Consider the following 22,086-nt stretch of genomic DNA (forward strand, 5'->3'; position numbering starts at 1 on the left):
ATGGCTGAATTACATATATAATATAATATGACATAGTATAATATAATATAATAATATATATGTATGTATCACATTTTCTTTATCCATTCTTCCATCAATGGTGATATGACAGTGAATTTAGTAATGAAAACCCTCCTCTTTGAAGAGCTTTGCACTCTGCTGGAGAATATGGCAATAAACTAATAAATATATATTATAATGTCAGTATGATGTACAAGTCATAAAAATAAAGCAGGGTGAAAAAATACAGCAGGGTGATACTGCTTTAGATAGGACGGTCACAGTCAACCTCTTGAGGAGTGACTTTGAGATCTGAACAAGCCAAAGGTGGACCCAGTGTATATCATGCAGGGAAAATGAAAACAAAATCACGTCATCTAGGTAATTGGTCAACACTGTGGCATAATACTTGCATATTTAGAGTTAGAAAAATCTTTAGTCAATTTATTTTATTTGGTAATCCAGATCCCTGTTCATCTAGGATAATGTTCTTTAAAATGTATATGGTAGATCAGATATACGAAGATTACAGGTATCTGTTCAATTTGGCACACCTTTATTGTATCTAAACCCAGTAATGTTTATGATAGATTTTTTATTTGTAGTAAGCAAAATTCAGGTCCCATTTGCTGTTTCATCTGTATGAAGATACTTATTAGATTCACTAGGAACTCTCTTCAGAATCACTTTAGAAAAACATTGGCTCCATGGGGCGCCTGGGTGGCTCAGATGGTTAAGCGTCTGCCTTCAGCTCGGGTCATGATCCCAGGGTCCTGGAATCAAGCCCCGCATCGGGCTCCCTGCTCAGCAGGGAGTCTGTTTCTTCCTATTCCTCTGCCTCTCCCCACTACTCCTGCTCTGTCTCTCTCACTCTGTATCTCTCTGTCTCAAATGAATTAAAAAAAAAAAAAATTCTTAAGAAAAACATTGGCTCCAGGGAATACAGATGGGTTAGTTTTCTGATTTTCTGTAAACTGCAGCAAAAACAATGAAGTGAAGTTACAGACTGTCACACTGTCTTCTCCAGCAGGCTCATGGAAATGCCTATTCTTCTGACCTAGCTTTTACAGCGATCTGTATACCAGGGAGAAGTAGCTCCTCCCTGAGTATTTTGGAGCGTGATTCGGCTCCGTGATAGGTGTCTGGAAGATAAACTTGTCTTTTTTTCTTTAGTAACCATAGAAGCAGGTAAGAAAGACCGCGGTCCCAGCATGTCTCTTGTTGGCTGTGGGCTTTGGCAATATCTGACGTCCCTGGCGGGTGTGCTCAGCTTTCTCATTCTCTTTGAAGCCTAGCTATTTGCACTCCAAAGAAGTTAGGATCCTCAAGATGTCTAGTCCGAATGTGGTATTAAACCCAATGTTTTATTTACTCTTCAAAAGCTCTGTCTTTGAGAGCATATTTACCAGTAGGTAAAGTTAGGAGAATTTATAATGATAACCTGAGATATTACCAACTCTGTATTTAAATTGCCCTGCTTTTAGAATGTGTTTGTTTTGGTTGTGGTTAAAATAACTTAACAGAGCTAATTGATAATTTGAAGTGAAACATATTTTGAACCATTGTTTTAGTTTTTTTAAACCATGCAAGGGTTTTGATAGCTTGATAATTAATTATAATGTGCTCAGTAAATGGACATGAACAAAATATAAACATTCACTACATTAACTAAACTAATTAATTACTCAAACATGAAAACAATAAAAAATTGCTTTAAAATAACCTAATGACTTATCTATATTTTTACCTCTATAAAGTTAGAATTTAATAAATAAAATATTCATAAATTATGTTTATGATTTATGAATCACAAATTCATAAATCATAAACACATGGCTCAAGTTCTAAGCAAAGGAAAGAAAATACATAATAATACTAACCAAAAAGTCAATGCTGTAACTGCTGATACTTTTCTTTCCTGTGGGCTCTCCCCTAGTCCATAAGTCCCCAGAAATATTAATCAAAAGTGTGCTGTGTATTCTGGGCTGTTTTCAGTAATATAATATATTTTATATGGAAAATCCATATGTAAACTATTAGTAGGCAGAACATAAATACAGATTTTTATATCATTTGATTATGTGGCTCAAATTTGTACTAAGGTTTACTGTGTATTTTTGTAGAGTTAATTGATCACATAGGGCTTAGACTCTATTTTGACCTAATTACTTGGTGTGGAACCATATAGAAGCTGCTGGGAACTTGACTTGCCTGATTATACTCTGGAATGCTAGCGCACCTGTTCCCAAAAGAAATTTTGTGCATTGTATGTAATATTATTTGCTATTTGTATATACTTAAGCTGGTAAGACAAAGTCCTCCTGTCTTCAAGAACACTCCTTGCTTGTATGTGTCTGTGTGTATGTAGGGGATAATCTAGAATTCAGTCTCACAATCTCATGTATGGGAGATTGTTTTTTGTTGTTGTTTTGTATTTTTTTTTTTCCTTTTATCAGGGGATCGTTCTGTTGCTGAGAACGTGTGGACACTCTGCTTTTGAGTCTGTGTGTGTACACTGTCTCCACTGGAAAGCTGAGCAGTATGTTTTGGGGGCATTTGTCATCCTTTTCCTAAAGACTTTCCTGTATGCTTAGTTTTTCCCCTGATCACACACACACCTGATTATAATGGAGACATCTCACAAATATCAAAGTTGTGACTTTGTTTTTCCCTTAAAGGACCCAAGGGAAGGGCCTGTGGATTTGGTGCTTCAAGGTGAGCGTGCTCACACACATATACTCTCTCCTGACCTCTCCTTTTCTTTTCTTTTTCTTCGTTAACTTCAAAGGACCCACTCCTGTCCCTCAGGCACGTGACCTCAGGCATCCTTTGGGGAACTTCAGTCTCCTTACAAGAGGAAGAGATAACCCCTTCAACACGTATCTTTTATCCTTTCTGGGTCTTACAAATTCCAGGACCTCCTATTTGTCTGGGTGCTCATGGAAGCTCTCCTCTGCTCATCAGTCAGAGCTGGGCTCAGCTACTGTGGCTGAGAATGCACGTGGGTGCCCAGTTCCTGTGTTGTCTGCCCAGTAGTGAGTTATGGCCAATGTCTTCACTTGTTTATGTCCGAGGCAAGCACGCTATACTAGACGAAGGAGAGAATTATGTTTTCTAATCACACATGAAAAAACTGATTTCTCATGTCACATAACTTTTTTTTTTTAAGATTTTATTTATTTGAGAGAGAGCGAGAGTGAGCATGCATGAGTTGGGGGGGGAAGGGCAGAGGCAGAGGGAGAAGCAGACTCCCCGCTGAGCAGGGAACCCAACACTGGGGCTCAATCCCAGGACCCTGAGATCATGACCTGAGCTGAAGGCAGCCGCTTAACTGTCTAAGCCACCCAGGTGCCCCTCATGTCACATAACTTTGACCATGCTCCCTGATTATAAAATAATCAGCCCCTACATTTTTGTGCAAATGGTCATTTTATTTGTCATGTTCCTGTATTATGTCTCATATCTGTGGATTATTTCTCTCCTGTTAGAATATAAGCTTTATGAAGGCATGGGTGTTTGTTTTGTTCACTGTTCTATCCCAATCTCTGGAGTAGTGCCTAGCATATAATAAGTGCTCAATACATATTTGTTGACTAAGTGAATATTATAAGCATTTTACACTACCTACAAATGGCTTCTTTTTTGCCACAAAGAAGTGGGGGTATTTGTGAAGAGAATGTCAATTTAGAGTAGTTTCTATTTTACTGTAGATTTCATGCCAAATACAAAAGAAAGTTTCTAATTTATCCGCCCCCTACCCCCCAAAACACTGATACTGATCAGGGATGACTCAGGTAAAGAAACTGAAGAACAGAGAATACACAGAATTTATTTTACTAATAGGCACCTGGAGGAGTCTAGACTTGGACCTACTTCAAACGGATCTGGTTTAAATGGCTCACACTCAGCATTCAGAATTATAACTACCATTTGATGAGTAGACATAAAGTTTGCCTCTCAAAGCTAATGAGTAAATTTAAAAGTATACCTATCAGTAATAAGTAAACATTATACATATAGCTTTTTCCAAGTTAAAGCTTGCAGTCACTCAAGGATGTTAAGCATCTGATTTTTAAAAACAAGAAAGTTCAATAAGAGTAGATTAAGGAATAAAGCAGTAGATACCAGTGCTGGCTTCCAGAAACTTGAGCTTTGTGGTAAGTGGCTTTCACACTGGGTTTTGAAACTGTTGTGCTGGGGCAAGTCAGAGGCAAAGGAAACGTAAATGTAACACAAAGAATGGAATGAATGCAGGATTCAATTCTTTTGAGAATATGAGCATTGTGTATCAAATGAGGGAGAAGGGCTGATTGGGTTAATTTTCTTTCTGGATAATAAATATTGTGGCATAAGGCAGTAAGAGTGGGAAAGGACCACTGTGAATGACTAAAAGGAAAATTGCTAAAATCTCTATGTTGGTAATTGATCTTAATGGAACTTAATTATTTTATTACCATAATCAGTCACCTCTTATCTTGCTTTTGCTTCCACTCCACTTTAGGAACTATTAACTCCTATTACCTAGCTGTGGTCGGGAAGAAACTGTTTGATAACAAGTTTTAATTCCTGTTGTAGTGTAACTTTGGCAAACTCATTTGTCTGCACTCAGAGCATTGGAAAAAAAGTTATTTGTAAGACGAGTTGGGGTGGGTGAGATTGGTAGATGTGTGGTATCATTGTGTGTATTTTTACTCTCAGGGCCCAACGTGAGAGCTCTGAAGTCACAAATCATGTTTATTTATTCTGTATTCCCAGTGTCATACATAGCACCTAATATAAAGTAGGCACCTCATAAATACTTATGGAATGAGCAGTAAAAATAACTCATGTCCATTTAATTCTTCATATTACTGTTGTGTCCCAGAAATGGAGATGATCTATGTATTGTTACAGGTCAAATGACTGTTTTAATTGGTTCTTTATCAACAGATGCTATAGGTGCTGCGTTTCAGATGCAGACATACCCTATTGAATTATATGTTTTCCCTTTGTTTAGGCTAGTACGCATCTCAAAGATGAAGACCCACGGCCAAAACTAGGCAAAATACTAGGCAAAAAATCGGATTGGTTATTTCAAGGTGACTTTCCTTTAGGGGATGACAAGGGTGTACAGGAAAATTACCCAACTAATGCTGATCAGGTGATTCTAGTCAATGAACTGGTTTAAGAGTCCATTTCTGAGAGAGCTGAAACTGTAATTAAGTCTCAGTTTGGTGATGCGGGCTTAGCGTAAGTGACTGCATTTTGGGACTGTTGTCTTGTTTTTAACACTATATTTACTTATTAGATGTATTAAGGAAGAATAAGTCACCACATACTAGTAGGGACATCTCAGAAAAGACCATATTTGACCGAATAACTTAGACCTTTGGGGAATATATTTCCATGGGTGACTGAACTGCACACTATTCTTGAGGAGGAGATGGATCTTAGAGTTAGAGAGGGGATGACATTTTCCTAAAATGGGGAGTATTATGTGGCATAATACTTCACAGTATTATGCAGTGGAAATTCAGTATTATACCAGTGGAAATCAGCAAGTAACTGGGAAAGTTACTTTAATACTTTAAATGCCACATACAAAGTATTGTCAGCTGTCACTACTAACACCTCCATGGTCTGTAGTGGAGTTCCCCTCAGTTCTTTATCCTCTGCCAACCCCACGTCCTGCCAATGTTTGCAGCCTGAGATACTCAGCAGCAAGGCCCAGGAAAACATTTTTATCTTCCATTGTCACTGTGAAAATGGAGTTGCATTTTTGGCATGCTGAATTTAGCATATCTATTGGATATTCAGGTAGAGATATTGAGTAGACTATTTGTCTGAAGTTCAGAGGACAGGTCTGAGCTGCTAAATATGGTTGTTGCCAGTAAATACATGGTATTTAAAAGCAAGAGACTAGTTGGGGTAGTCAGGGGAGTCAAAGCCTTGGGGTGATTTTGGGGAGAGGAAGAAGAGGAGGAACTAGGCAGGGAAATGAAAAAAGAATGATCTAGTGAGGAAGGAAGAAAACTTGGAGACTCTTAATATCCCTCAGACAATTGAAGTCAATGTCAAAGATGGTGGTGAGTCAGGGCTATAAAATGTTAGTGATGCCTGCAGATGGGCCATTGGAGGTCATTTTTGACTGTGATAAAAGCAGATTTGGTCAAAGGAGGTGGGCACAATTCTCTTTGGATTGGATTTAATAGAGAATGAGGAAAAAAAGAGTTGAAGACTGTGGGAATAGATAAGGAGAGCAAAAAAAAAAAACAGGGAAGAAGCTGGTGGGAGAAGTGGAGTCAATAGGAGATAATATCCAGATGTGACTGGGCATTGCATTTAAAAGGGAAGAAAACATTTTAGCCAGTTCATGTCTCCTAGTGTCCTGCAATGTCTTCTCATCATGATGAAAAAGAAAGAGATTGGTAAGACACAAGGTAGGCCTAAAGACAGCACTGTAGCCTTCCCAGGGACCTTCTCAATTCAGCTATGCGGTTTCTCATTCCTTCTCCCAGAACCAGAAGCACACCTGGAAGATTCGGAGGTCAACAAGTTTAATAGGAAAATCTTCACATAAGATCCTGATGATGATAATCCCATCCTTCCCTGCCAACTCTGCTGTTTCTCTGACATCCTTTCTATTATCCATATCTTTCCTTTTAATTCAAAGAGTAGGACAGATAGGGAGACCTTTCAAGGCATCACTGATTCCCGTTATGCTTTGTCTCCCATGTGCCCATTCTGTCTTCAGGGGTACTGAAGTAGAATCCAACAGTTTGGAACCTGATTGCCTCACTCAGTCATCACTGCACCGTCCCACTAAAGTCATAACCCATTGTTATTCCAGTGCTCAGTGAAAGAAAGAATTAAGATTAAAAAGGCCTCAATTTTGGGGCATAATTACAATGTCAGGATATTATTGGTTGGAAGCTAAATAATACATTCGTGTTTTTTAGATGTCAATAGACTTTTATCTGCTATAGCAAATCACATTTCTTCTGAAAAAGAAAATGCAAAACAGTAACGCATTCCCGGCTCTTATCTCGGACAGTGATTTAAATTGTGTAGAAGCAGCTCTCTCTCTGTGTCTCCCCATCCACAACATGACTGTACCCTCACCATGATGATCAGGGACTCTTACCTCCGCTTGCTCCTCTTCCAAGCAGCAAACTGTGATGTCAGCATGTCACTAACATACTGGATATGTGTCTCTGGAGGTTGCCATGGCGAATCTGGAGCCAGAGCCTCCCTAATGAGCCTTAACTATCGCCACCTGACAGAGCAAGCATTCTTAGACATTTCCTGTTAGATTCCGTGTCGGCTTTGGCTGTGAAAGCAGTTGCTTTCATTTCTGGTAGTAATGTGGCATTGGGTGGGAGTAGGGGTGAAGTCTTGTTCAGGCATGAAGTGTCACTGGATCTGACAGAGGAATTTCTAGGGCTGGAAACGTAGCAGGTGCAACAGGACACTAAGGAGACATGTGAAGTTAAAATCTAGTTCCTGGCAGTTTACATGGGTTCTCGAGTATTTCACTGATTATAGTTATTTCTCATGGCATTTGGTGTCTGCTGGTGAGTGATGATGAAGAAATTAGCCACTGTAATGGCCAGACCATCACGTAATATAACCTCTTAGAGGAAGAAAACCGATAGAGCCCTGATATTTTCCTGGAGAAGTATAACTTTTTCTACAAGAGCCTTTGAAGTAAAAGTTTGCTGACATTGACTTTATCACTCTCCTTAAATGTTACAAATTTTCTCTTTCGTCAGTTATCACAAAATCTTCCCTCCCACTTTCCTTGAGTGTCATAATTTTTTAACTAAGAGGGTCATAGATTATAACTATTTGTAAGAGAAGGCCCATAAGTTTGTGCTGTGTTAAAGAATCTAGAATGGTAGCTTTAGTAAATTAGCCGGGTCTAGTTTTGATTCTGTATTGTGGTCTTATTTTCCACAATATACAAACATATAAATTGTACCTCATTTTAGGGAGTGGAAATTAATTTGAGTCAGAAAGAAGTAAAAAGCAACCCACTTGGTCTGCCTTTGTCAAGGAGACAGACATTTTTGATGCTGTTCTTAGGGGAGTAAGAAGATTTTAATAGAATATAACAGCTCTCTGGAGAGAAGAACACATTTCTTATATGATGAGGGTGGTTATGCATTATGTCTGCAGAAATTTTTTCTTGAATCCAGATTTCAGATCTGCTAAGAGGGAGGCCCTGGAAAAGACCACTGTGTGGTAGAAGCAAGAAGGGAAGATTGGTCACATTTTCCCGAGAGGTAGATAAGACAACAGAATTTTAGCATCCACCAGGTATCTGTCAGGTGGTGGCACTTTCCAGCAAAAACATAACAGGGATGTATCAGTGACAGATTGAATCGGTTGTCTAGAGATGAAAGACTCCCCAGACCCTCGTTTCCTCTTGGATTCAGCTTTTGATTGCTTGCTTTGTCCTTTGTATCTCTTTCCTTAACTATCTCGTTGGTTCTTTCTCTTCTTTTTCAGAACCTTAAGCTTATCTTTTAAAACTGATTTATTTTGGGTTTTATGGCTTAGAGAGCAGCTGAAACTAACAGGAAAAATACAAAGAACAAACCTGGGTATTTCTTATTGTCAAAGAACAGATGCTGTGGCAGGTGCTTCTGGTAAGATATTATAATCAAACAGGCACGAAAATGTAGAATTTCATTTCTGCATCTTAAAACAATGCTCTCAACTTGCTGATTCATTCGTGTGATTCAGGAAAAATTAATATTTCAGAAATTTTCCCACAGTCTATAAGATAATGATATGTGGCAGTATCCTTTATGTACTCCCATAATGCAGATTCCTCTGGAAGGAATGACGTTCACCTCTTAATTAACTCCTTCTTACATTACATTTCATGCCATTCATACATTTCAGGAGTTGCTCTCTGCTCCCAAAGAAGAGGGGATGTGTAATCATTCAAACTAATCTCAGTAGCCAAAAGAGTGTCTGGTTTTGATAAATCCCTGTGTTTTGATTATAAGCAGAATATTCAGGTTTTTTGCTTGTACATTTGTCTTCAGTCTGGTGTAACACTTCTCTCTCTAAGTTGCTCGTATCTCAAATATTCTTTTTGGCTTACTTTATGTTTTTATTCTTGGGGCCAAAAATATACCTGTCAGTTCCTTTTAATGGCTCTTTTGGCTACTCTTCAGATACTCAGTTGTCCATTTTTTAGTAAACTGTTGGCAATGGGATTTAACCCAGGTCTTTTGCCTAAAGAAGTTGCTGTGTACCGGGTCACAGTTGTTCAGGCTGTTTAGACACCTGATCTACAGTATGGGCTGGGCAGGTATCTGGTCCATGATTTAGGGCTGCCACCAAATCTTCTTGATCTTAGAAAAAAAAAGACTCAAGATGTCTTGTTTTTTTAAGCAAGACTGTTCCTGGGAAAGTCTTTTCTTTCTTTCTTTCTTTCTTTCTTTCTTTCTTTCTTTCTTTCTTTCTTTCTTTCTTTCTTTCTTTCTTTCTTTCTTTCTTTCTTTCTTTCTTTCTTTCTTTCTTTCTTTCTTTCTTTCTTTCTTTCTTTCTTTCTTTCTTTCTTTCTTTTATCCTTCCTTCCTTCCTTTCCTTTCCTTCTTTCTTTCTTCTTTCCTTTCTTTTCTTTCTTTCCTTCCTCCCTCCCTCCCTCTCTCTCTCTCTCATTCTCTTTAGAAAGTTTCTTGATTTAGCAACTGATAAAATTTCTAATATGGCTGCATCAGTTTATTCAGTAAGACTACTAATTAGATCATTTTGTTGTTAATATGTACTCACCTTCCATCTTACCCAGATCTGTGTGTTTAAAATACTTGAAGACTTGGCAGTAGTGATATCTTTAAAGATTAATTATCCTTACGAACAGTCCCAAATGATGTCTGTGATTTCTCTGGGCCATCAGAATTTGAATGAAGTTGGGGCCAGTTGATAATTTTCTTTCTTCCAACCTGTCTTTGGGCTGATGGAAATGCTCTGGGAAATGTGTCCTCACAAGTGGAATTGGAGCTTTTCTTGGGGAACATTGAAATATCCTTAGAGGTTAGGCAATAGATTCACTTTCATTGGTCCATTTATCTGACTGGAGGAGAGCTGAGAGAAAAATTAATTCAACAAGCAACTATTGTGCCAGTGCCATAGTTTTAGTCACTGTATCTTTGTGACCTATTTTAAAATAAAGAAGTGTGATGACTCCAGCTTTGTTCTTCTTTCTTAAGGTTGCTTTGGCTGCTCAGGGTTTTTTATGATTTCATATGAATTTTAGAATTTTCTCTGTTTTGGGGTGCCTAGGTGGCTCAGACCGTTAAGCATCTGCCTTCGGCTCAGGTCATGATCTCAGGGTCCTGGGATCGAGTCCCACATCGGGCTCCCTGCTCAGCGGGGAGCTTGCTTCTCCCTCTGCCCCTCCCCCCACTCATGCTCGCGCGCGCGCTCTCTCTCTCTCTCTCTCAAATAAATGAATAGAATCTTAAAAAAAAAAGAATTTTCTGTTTCTGTGAAAAATGCCGTTGGGATTTTGATAGGGATTGCACTGAGTCTGTCGGTCACTTTGAGCAGTGTGGGCATTTTAACAGTGTTAAGTCTTCTAATACATAAACACAAGATGCTTTTCCACTTTTGTGTGTTCTTCAGTATTTAGTTTTTAGTGTACATCTTTCACCTCCTTAGTTAAGTGTTTATTTGTGGGTATTTTATTCTTTTTGATGCTATTGTAATTGGAACTGTTTTTTATTTCCTCTTTAGATGGTTCATTGTTAATGTATAAAAATGCAACTGATTTTTAAATGTTGATTTTGTCCTGCAGCTTAACCACATTTATTTATTAGTTCTAACAGTTTTACTGTGGCATCTTTAGAGTCTTCTACATTAAGATCATATCACCTGCAAACAGAGATAATTTTACTTCTCTTTTTCCTATTTGGATACCTTTTATTTCTTTTTTTCCCCTAATTGTTCTGGCTAGGACTTCAGTACTGTGTTGAATAAAAGTGGCAAGGGTGAGCATCCTTGCCTTGTTTTTGATCTTAGAGAAAAAATTTTAGTTTTTACCAGTGAGTATGATGTTAGCTGTGGACTTTTCATATTTGGCCTTTATGCCTATAAAAATTCCTTCTCTACCTAGCTTATTAAGAGTTTTTATCATGAAAAAATGTTCAATAGACAGCCCAGAAATAAACCTATGTGTTTATGGCCAACTGATTTTTGACAAGGGTGTTAAGAATACACAACAGGGAAAAAATAGTCTCTTCAACAAATGGTGCTGGGAAACCTGGACATCCACATACAAAAAATGAAATTGGGCCCTTACCTTCCACCATATACAAAAATCAACTCAAAATGGATTAAAGAGTTAAGCATAAGACCTGAAAATGTAAAACCCCTAGAAGAAAATAATGGAAGAGCTTCCTGACATGGGTCTTGGCAATGATTTCTTGGATATGACACCAAAAGCACAGGCAGCAAAAACAGACAAGCAGGATGACATCAACTAAAAACCATCGACAGAGTGAACCCTTGGAATGGGATAAAATATTTGCAAACTGTAGATTTGATAAGGGGTTATTATCCAACATATATAAGAAAATCCTATAACTTAATAGCAAAAACCCAATTAAAAAATGAGCCAAAGACTAGAATAGACATTTTTCTAAAGAAGACTTGTAAATGGCCAACAGATATATATGAAAGATGTTCAACACCACTAATCATTAGGGGAGAAGGCAAATCAAAACCACCATGAGATACGGCATCACATTTGTCAGGATGGCTACTATCAAAGAAAAACAAAAGATAACAAGTGTTGATGAGTATATGAAGAAATTGGAATTCATATACTGTTGATGGGAATATAAAAAGATATAGCCACCATAGAAAATAGTATGGAGGTTTCTCAAAAAATTAAAAATGGAACTACCATATAATCCATCAATCCTACTGGGTAAATATCCAGAATAATTGAATTAAGAATCTTCAAGAGATATCTGCACCCCCATATTCACTGCAGCGTTATTCACAGTAGTCAACACATGGAAACATAAATGTTTATTGACAGATGAAGGGAGGAACAAACTGTGGTATATCCATACAATGGAATATTATTTGTCATTAAAAAAGAATGAAATCCTGCCATTTGTGATAACATGGATGGACATTATAGGTATTATATTAAGTGAAAGAAACCAGTCACAGAAAGACAAATAGTGCATGATTCCAGTTATATGAGGTATAGGGCCTAAGGGCCAGGGGAAATGGGGAGTTGTTGTTCAATGGGTGTAAGTTTCATTCATGAAAGATGAATAAGTTTTAGAGGTCTGTGTACAGCATTATGCCTAAAGTTAACAATACTGTATTGTGCACTGAAAAATTTGTTCAGGCATAGCTCACATTAAGTGTTCTTATGACAATACAAGAGAAAAGAAGAAGGAGTCATATAGTGAAGAGGAACACAGGGTTTGTTGTCAAGGCAACTTGCTTCAAAGCCCAGCTTACCACTTACTAGTGATGTGACTTTGTCTTTCTGAGACCAAGTTCCCTATTCTGTAGGATAAGGATCTGGCAGAGTTATTGTCAAGGAGCAGGTGCAATAACAAGTGTACCTCTTGCAGTCTTCGCTGGGAGTTTTCTACCTCTCTTCTTCCCCTTCTCTGAGACCCAGTTTCCTCATTTGTAAAATGGAGAAAATTACACCTACTTCCCAAGGTTATTGTGAGAAGTAGAGAATTTGGGCTTATCCATAGTGATGGGTTGTTACTCAAGAAATAAATATTCCAAAAAAAAAAAAAAAGGAATAAGTATTCCACACAAGACCATGTCTAACCCACCCTCCCCACCTCCACTTTATAGACAAATTAAATGGTGGTGCCGGGGGAGGCCTGGACGCAGACACAGTGGCCAGTGCTCATTTCACTATGTTATTATTGACCACTTAAACATTCTAGATAACCTGGTTTGGGGGTTTGGAGCCTAAGTTTTAAACCATGTGATGAACAGACTGGTTGTAGTACTTGACTTATATGATATCAAGAAATATTTGAAAATGGCCCACTGGACATCCAGATTTACCAGAAGAAAAAAATCAAGGTGCTGTGATTATAAAACTCAATTTTAATTTAAAGGAATGGTTTAAGTGTAGTTTTAAAAACTGATTCAAACCATTTTCTTTGGCCATCTTTTTGCTCACCATCGGTGTTGGCTAATAAAACAATTTTGTCTCAGTGGATTCTTTACTAGTGTCTCTTTGCCCTGAAAAGCCAAATAATACCCTCATTCTGCATGACACTGATACCAAAGTCAGATAAAAAGAGTTTCATTGCAAGGCTAAGAAAGAGCTAATTTTCTAAAATTGGAACATTATCTGTCATGTGTTACTACTCTGTAATTATGACTATTATTCTCATTGGGAAAAAAGATATTTCAGGAGGGGAAAAGATTTTTATAAGAGGCTTTTAATATAAATGGGCAATTATATTAAAATACTGACTTTCATACTTAGACATTATGTTGTAGATATATTATATTATATTTGATGTAAATTTAGTAAATGATATGCATGCAAAAACCTAAAATATAGGAGTACTACTCCCTTAAATGAAAAGTATGAATAGTCTGGCAAAATAGGTTTTTGAGAAATGGATTCATGACTTCTATACTTACAGAGATTTTGTTGTTAATAATGCATTGTGTTTTTCTTTTCTGGTGAAGAATGAATCATTTTCATTTGGCGATGATTCTGAATTTTTTTTGCAAGAATGATTATGCTTTTTTAAATCATGTGTGGGGCTGAACAAAGGGCAGTGGTAAAAATAAAAATTATAACCATGATTCATCTTTTTCTAGAATAAAAAGACAATGGTATAAATTATGAAGATGCTATCGGTTTTGCTTTAAGTGATAAGTACAAGGAGAGTTCACACGTGGGTAGAAAGTTTGGACATGGAAGGAAATAATAATTGTTAATCTTCCTGAATTTAAGAAATTTACATTGAATAGGTACAGAATCTTCCCAGCATAATTCACCTCAAATGTTATTTCTAGCATGAGAATATCCAGGACTTGTAGGCCAGAAGGTTATACAATTTTAGAACCCTTTTTAAGAAAAATAATAGAAGATTAAAGCCTACAGAATGAGAACCAAAGATGATGTTATTTGGAATGAGGAGACAAATTAAAGCATTATAAATTTAACAAATGACAAATACTACAAATACATCCAGAAAAACATCATAATTTTTAAATTATAACTGTCTGACATCGTCATAGTACTTTTTTTTTTAACATTTTTAGCAGATTAAATTTTGATTGCTTTTTCATGTGAAATGATTTTTGTATTATCATTTTCTATGGGGAGAGTATGAACACAAGTCAATGTTTCACTAAACATGGGTTATTGAGATTTGTTTGATGGTTTTATAGTTAGGATGCTTAAGTATGACCACACATAAATGTACTGCTGTGTAGTTCTGTTACTAGACGTGCTTCAAACACAGGACTAAATTCAATTTCACATAAATCCTAGAAAAAATGTGGTTTATCTATAATTACGTACTCTGCATTACTGAGACTTCCCCAAGATGTTAGAACTTCTGTTTTAATGAAGATGATAAATAGATGCTCTACTTAGAATTTTGCTCATTTGATGATGGGAAGAAATTTTTATAGGTTAGCTTTCGGTTCTTTACAATTCAAAATTTGTTTTTGTTTTTGTTTTTTTTCTATTTTCGACATACTTCTAGTGCTGGATGCTGTATGGGACAAGTTTATCTGAATACGACCTCTGTATTGTTTCCTCCTAGTATGGCTTAGTGGGCAAAACAAGTATTTCTAGAATCGATTCCTACAATGGGATAGCTCAGAATAATTTAACCTATATAAAAAAATGACTGTGAGTTACATAAATATATTCCACTAACCCAAATTAAATGTCTCTCAACTCAACTTCCTCTTGGCTGGATCCCCAAAATGCTGACAGCCACTCCAATGCCACCCGACATGAGAGAAGTATGATGGAAGAGTCAGAATGGAAAGATCCTAAACAATTGTGGTTAAAAAAAAATCTCACTTTTGCAAATGTTACAAAAACATTGCTAGCATCTCTCTCAGGGCCATGGAGGAAGTCTATGCATGTAAGTGGCTCTAAAGCTTAAGCTGTATGTACTTCACCAGAGATCTGCCTGGGCTCCCAGATGTGGTGGTCATATGCCACGGGATGCATGTATACCTAATGGATAGACATGAAGAAACATCATGGGGAAATTTCTTATTCTAAACTGTCGCCTTCACCAAAGACTTGCACTGGACCATTAGCAATTTATTTCTTTCTCTTCATCCTTGGCCTTTGGCAGACTCCTCTTTCGAAAATGCTACATCTCTTAATAAGAGTGACCTTCTTTATCAGAGCGTTTCCCTCATTTTCTTTTTCCCCTAAGTAAAGATATAGGGATTTATGGGAAGTTTGAGTGTTGGGCCAGGAGAAGGGCCCAGCAAGGGAGCACAATGGTGCAGTGAGCAGGGTAGATTGGGTTTTGTTATAGTTGCTGCAGCAGCATCATGCCAGCTCTAGAGCTTTCTGAGCCTTTGTTGTGAGCATAATTGTGTCATATGTGTCTATGTGCATTTTTTTCCTTTGTGTATTTTTGTATGTAGTTGTCCCATTTATTTCAGTGGATTTTACATTCATAAAAAATAGGAACAGTTTCAGCTGCACCTTTATTATTCTCTGAGGAGGGCTCACCTACTCATGACCAGAGCTGCTGCTAGACAGGAAATGCCTCAGGGCGCTGGCTATACATTTGGTGTTCTCAATCCACTCACGTATTAGCTTTTGTTCTCTGGAGCCATTTATCTTTCATGGTCCCTACTACCCTGATGTTCTCTTTAAAGTAATGTATATATTTCTAAGCAGAAATCTTTTAAGCTAAAGATAGAACAAAACCCAGTTGATAAAATAGATAACAGCCTTCATCAAAGCAGGGGCTGGGACCTAAAGGCCTGGTCACTTGGTCTCCTTCTTCCCTTGTGGCAGGTCCCTGAGTGGACTTCCAGAAGCCCTTAGAGCTCCCATTGAACAGAATTTTAAAACCTTGGCGTAGAAAAATGATTCCTAGACAGATAATCAGAAAATCTGGATTTTTATTATGAATTTGCTTTTCTGCTAGTAGGGTGATAACAAGCAAATCATTAATTGCTGTAATCCTCAGTTTTTGCATTTGTAAAGTGGATAATAATATATGTTTACTCAGCTTATATTAAAGTGAGGTTAATGAGAGCCAAATGGTTCATGTATGTGAAAGCTCTTCAAAGTGTTCTACACTTATGATTGACTATAGTGTTACTCCCTTAACCTTTCTAATAAAATCATTTAGATTATTTTTTTAATTTTTTATTGTTATGTTAATCACCACAGCATTTAGATTATTAAAAATCACAAAATCATGAACAATCACATCTGAGTTATCTCTGCTACTCTGTGTCCTTGATACTATTCCAGGTTCCAGGTCAGTGGCCACCCACTCCCTGTTCATATTGGCAAGAACACCATGAAAATGAGTTTGGCATTTCCCAACATGTAGTGGGACAAAAAGCCCACATACAGTGACATGAAGAACAATGACTAAGCGCAGCAAGAAAGAAATGAAAAGTCATAATGGACTATAAGCTTTTCTGGTATTGGCAAATTTCTGCTGTGACTAACAAAGCACGGATGACACTGTTTATATAATAGATATACAGAAACAAAATATTTGGAAGGGACAAATTAATCTGCTTTTCAGTTTGTGCCCAAGTGTGTCTGATTGTAAAGGCCACATTGTAAAATGGCAGGATATAAGAAGACCTAAAAGAAAGCAGAAGAAAAAAGAAAAGCAGGGAAAAGTGAATACAAAGTATTTGTGGACTAATTAGCTTGAAGAAAAAACCCTGAAGAATGATTTAACAATTGGTTTTTAGGACACAAAGAGATTTGTTATGTAGAATACAGTGTATGGCTGGCTCTTCACAAAGAATTCACAGGTCTGCTGGAACTCACAGACCCTGGCCTTCAGGGAGAGTCATAGACAATGGAAGAAGGAAGACATCCTGTGAGAAACATTGACCCCTCTGCTATCAAATCTCTTTGGTACCTAAATCATTTCAAAGAGATAAAAATATCACTCATCCTTAAAGACATATACTTGATCCTAGAAGGGATTTAGGATGGAATGGCATGGAAGAACTGGATTGGAAGCGTGATCTTGGAGAAAGGCTGATGATTGACCCCAGTGAATCAGAACCAGGAGGTGGGGAGAAGTGCTTAGCAGCTCTTCACAAATTATAGAACCCACTTCATTTACCTGAAGAGATTGGCCTCCACACAACACAGATAAGGAAGAAAAGCCCCATAATAAGCAACTTTCCCTAATTGACATGTGGGATGTCTCTGGAAGTCAGAGAAGCTCAACCTACATCAAGATAAGCTTGGTTTGTGGTCAGACTAAAGGGCTTGCCTTCGGTCGTTTCAGGTTCTTAGGAATGATTTTCAGACATGGAAGTACTCAAGGGAGAAAAAGATGCACAAAGCACAAAGTGTCCTCTCTGGGTCTGTAAACTTTCCACGTTGTTAATGTAAAGGATTCAGCACATATGGTATAGTTGGTACACATGGGATGAATCCGTGTTCAGACTTCTTCAGGTCAGTGTCCCATATAGCGTTCATCCAAATCCCATATTCCAAGAAACAGGTTGGGGCTACGTCTAAGGGGAGGGCCAGATTCATCCATTACTGGTCTCTTTGACCATAGACAGATTACCTGGGTATGGTACTGTTCTCTCTCTTCATAAGTATTAGGCACAGGCCTGACGCCTTCTAGATTACCAAACTTATTTGAGGAGAGCAAACATGATCTAAAGAGTCAAAGGGGTAAGAAAGGAGATTTAGCAGGTACCATATTTGGCTGTATTTTCCATTCATTTTTCTTTGGGGAAGGATTTAATGGTCACATGGTCTAGTTAAAAAAAATTACAGAATCCTCTAGTACATAACACTGGAGAACATTTTTCCTATCTACTTCCAATTATCAGACAAAAGTTTAATCAGCTAGTATCCTTTTTATAGTGAATTGTTAGAGGTCCTTTAAAAACTACCAGGAGTTATGGTCACTGTGTCTTTACTACCTTCTTCCTTAGTGTAGCTGGTGATAAAGCATCACCAAGAATGATCTACTGTGTACTTGTATCTCAAGTCCATGTCTGTACTGTATTAATTTAGGTTACATTCTGCTTTACAGAGTGGAGTCAACATACATCACAGGTTAGTCCCAGAGAGTGTTTGGTTTTCTGGGGTTTGATTCTGCTCTATGTCAAGATTTCAATGTATAAAGTTTAGTTTTCCATGGTAGCGTCAGTCAGAACTGAAGGAGTCTGTTACAAGGCCATAAAGAACAACCACTTCAAGACACATGGGGGCCTTGACCAGTATAATCAACCTAGCTAATAGGAAGACTAGCACCATAATGTGTCCAGTGTTCTTTGCATGCAGTAGTACATCACAGTCCCTTTTGATAATTCCAGCATGGAACGAGACTCAAGAGGTGTATAATTGGGATGCACTCCAGCCCATCAAACACTAGGTGGCATCTGTCTCTTTGTGCATCTGATGAGTAGATGCATAATGTTTCAGTTGGACTTGGGCATTGAGAGGGGAGTAGACAATAATTTGCCATTTTGTGTTCTTTGTTCTTTTATAGAACTGGTACCTATGACTCATAAACTGGTATCAGTATTGCAAGTGAGATGTAGCAAATTTGACTGATAGAAATATTCCTTAATAACAGCAATCGCTAAGAGATATTACAGCCTTTCCACCTTGGGCATCAGATACCTAGAGAGTTTTAAAAATTTATGGGCTCATGAAGATAACCAAAAGGATTGGTTGAGAATGAATAAAACCATTTAATGGGATGAAAATTATGTGTCATTATACTTACATAAACTTTGAATGATAACAACTGGAGGTGTGATATTAATTTCTAATGCCCCATTAGTCAAACTTGGTAAAACTATGTAATCAACTATAGCTAAGGGAATAATATATGTTCTGAACCAGTCTGTTTTTCTTAAATTTTTAGTTTCTAGGGATTCTTCTAAAAGGGATTAATGCTCCTCTCGTCCATGGCTAAGCTGTCAATGTCATTTTCTTTGAACCAGGAGCCTGTGCTCTCCTGCGATGTCTCCTGTGAAATCCTTGTGTTTGTTAACTCTCCCTGCAAGTCCTTTCCTCTTGCCTGCAGCCCTGCAGCTCTGTGTATTTTTCCTCTGAGCACACTGTCTAGGAGAATGGTTGCCTCTCCTATGTGGCCCCTTTGTGGAAGGGGGGAGGCAGTTTTAAATTTTGCCTCTTTTGGTAGAACTTATGTAACTTCCCAGAGACAAGCTGGAAACTGGCCTTCTATTTTCTAGAAAATGTAGCTGTCAAGTTCTGCTATCAAGGAGAATAAGCTTATAGACAGAGCCTGTATAGTTGGGTGCAGGGACTATTATAAGAAATGGGCCCACTACTAACTCTAATAGTCTCTTAGCCTGGCTTTGTTCCTGTGTTTTCATTGTGATCTTAATAACCCTCATGTCATGATACTACTTTAGGGGAGGAAAAGAGTACTTTTCAAAATGGTGATCAAAGTGAATGTCAGAATCTCTTGCTCATTACCCAGTCATCTTTCTGCAGTCAGAAACAGTTCAGGTATTTTACTCTTTAATAGTTTCATTCTACATGAGCACAACCACAAGAATCTCCATTTGTACCTCCCAGCTGGGAACTAAAGGGGGGTGTTTAGATTGCTGGTGTTGCTCCTGGTAGATGGGGTGGGAGGGCTGGCATCATGCTGATATTGGCAGAGGGGGCAGTTTGATTCATTTAATATGCATGATGGCTTGTACTCTGTATTGAGACTGCTGTGTTTTAAAACTGGGACAGGGAGCTAAATAAACTCACAAATACAGTTATAAAATATTGGGCTAGGAAATTTTAACATGGTAATAATGTGAATTTCCATTAGTAGGTATCCTGTACAGCTTTAAAGAGTATAAGTCTTTTATTAGAATGCTGCAAATTTTACAGAGAATTTTGAGAATAGATGAATAGCATCTATATAAGGAAAATCTGAAAATCCTTGACAAGAGCACTGATTGCCAAATGCATTTATAATGCTCTGTAAGGGAAGGGAGAAGGATGAAGAAAACCTTATATAAAACAGAGAAGGGCAAACAAAGGCTTGCTAACATTCTCATTGCCATTATCAATCTTTTTTTCTATACAAGACATGTACATTCATCTACCCATGACGTCTGTGCAGAGCATGGCACAGCATATCTCTAAGTCTGTAATTGCTTGCCACTCTGTGCTGGGGAAAATGAACTCCTGATATTTGGGAAGAAACAGACTGCTTTTTTGGCAAAGTGATGGTATGCTTGCCATTTAATGTTCTTAGCTACTTTGGAGACAAATAAAGGAATGGAATAAAACTGTATTTCTATTAGTATTAGCTACTTATAGAAGCAGAGATATTTTTGAAAAAATCGTACTTTGTTCATAAATATGTTTTGTAGGAAAAGTTCCAACTGCAAGTTTGCAAACATTCAGGATGGCTTTTAACACTTAACTTACTAGAAGACACAAAACCACTGGAGTTCTCAAGGTTTTTATTGTATGTGAAGGAAAAGATGAGCAGACTTCAGTATGAACTTTTCAGTGGGAAAAAAAAAATCAATCTATGCTGGTATAATCAAATTCTCCAATTTTAGTATATGTGCTGCCGAAGCGAGCCCTCAAATTCTCAATCAGTGAAAGCCTTTGAGGTTCTTGAAAACAAACAAACAAAATCATGAACCCATGCCCTTGTTGGTTTTTCTGATACATTGCTTTCTTTGTCCTTGAAAGCCATACATACTCCCTCTCCAGTTAATACATTAGTTCGCTCCCCTTTGTATGGCCCACATCAGCCATTGCCGAGGAAATACTTGTTTCTCTACTTTGTGATGCTGGTGGGAACCCAGGAGCTGTACTGAAAATTAATGCTGGTGGCCTCAGAGAAAATGCTTCTCTTGGTTCTGCTTTTGAAAATTGCACTTGATCAGTATGATGATGCTACATTGCCAATGTTTTCCGGACTTTGCATGAAATGTCTTTCCTCACAAAGACAAATGCTTCCAATGAAAATGAAAGACGAATTGGCACAAGCAGAATATTAGCCAGAGTGCATTATTAGTTGCCTTCAGAGTCTCCAGGGAGGAAATGCATTCAATAACAATTTAACAAATATTTATTTATTGAACACCTACTTTATTTCAGGCACCTCACACACAGTAATAAATTAGACAGAAAAGGCCATGGCTTGATTGGGTCTTACACTCTAGTAAAGGAAGATAGATAATAAGTAAGTAAATAAAAATAAAAGTTAAATAATTTAAAGTAGTATTAACAGCACTTTGTTCCAGTTATCTATTAGTGTTGTCAGGGAGGAAAAATAATTTTCCCTAAAACCCTTCTGAGTTCTTGGCTGAGACTGCCTGTAATAAAAGACAGATTAATAAGGAAAACAAACATAAGTTTATTAACATATGTATCTCATGTATACTTGGGGGATACCTAGGGAAACTGAGTAACTCCCTGAGGTGGTCCAAGCCACCAAATTAAATACCAACTTAAGCCAAATACCAAAGAAACATGTTGTGGGGAAGGGAGGTCAGTTATGAGGGCTTACCAGGAAAGGCACAGTAAACAAGGGTGAGTTTAGTTAGGGAGATTTAAGTGAGTACCTTCTTTATTGATAAAATTCTCCTGTGATTTACAGTCATCTTTCTCTTTCTGGTACAGGCAGGGAGACACAAATGGGAATCTGCTTTATAAATATAACTTTCTCTTATAAAAGGGTTACTTCTCTTTTAAGAACTTCTCTAGTGTCTGCTATTTCTCAAAAATAATCAGCTCAGGATAATCTTTATGCCAGAGGCATATTCTGGGGTACATATTCTGCTATTCTTTGCTGTATAATGAATCACCCCAAAACTCGGTGCCTTAAAACAACTGTTTTGTTGTGTTTTTGATTTTGTGGGTCAGGAATGTGGGGT

The sequence above is a fragment of the Eumetopias jubatus genome, unplaced genomic scaffold (assembly GCF_037043125.1).
Source record: "Eumetopias jubatus isolate StellerSeaLion01/CBP00866 unplaced genomic scaffold, mEumJub1_p1.0 scaffold_3, whole genome shotgun sequence".
Taxonomy (NCBI): domain Eukaryota; kingdom Metazoa; phylum Chordata; class Mammalia; order Carnivora; family Otariidae; genus Eumetopias; species Eumetopias jubatus.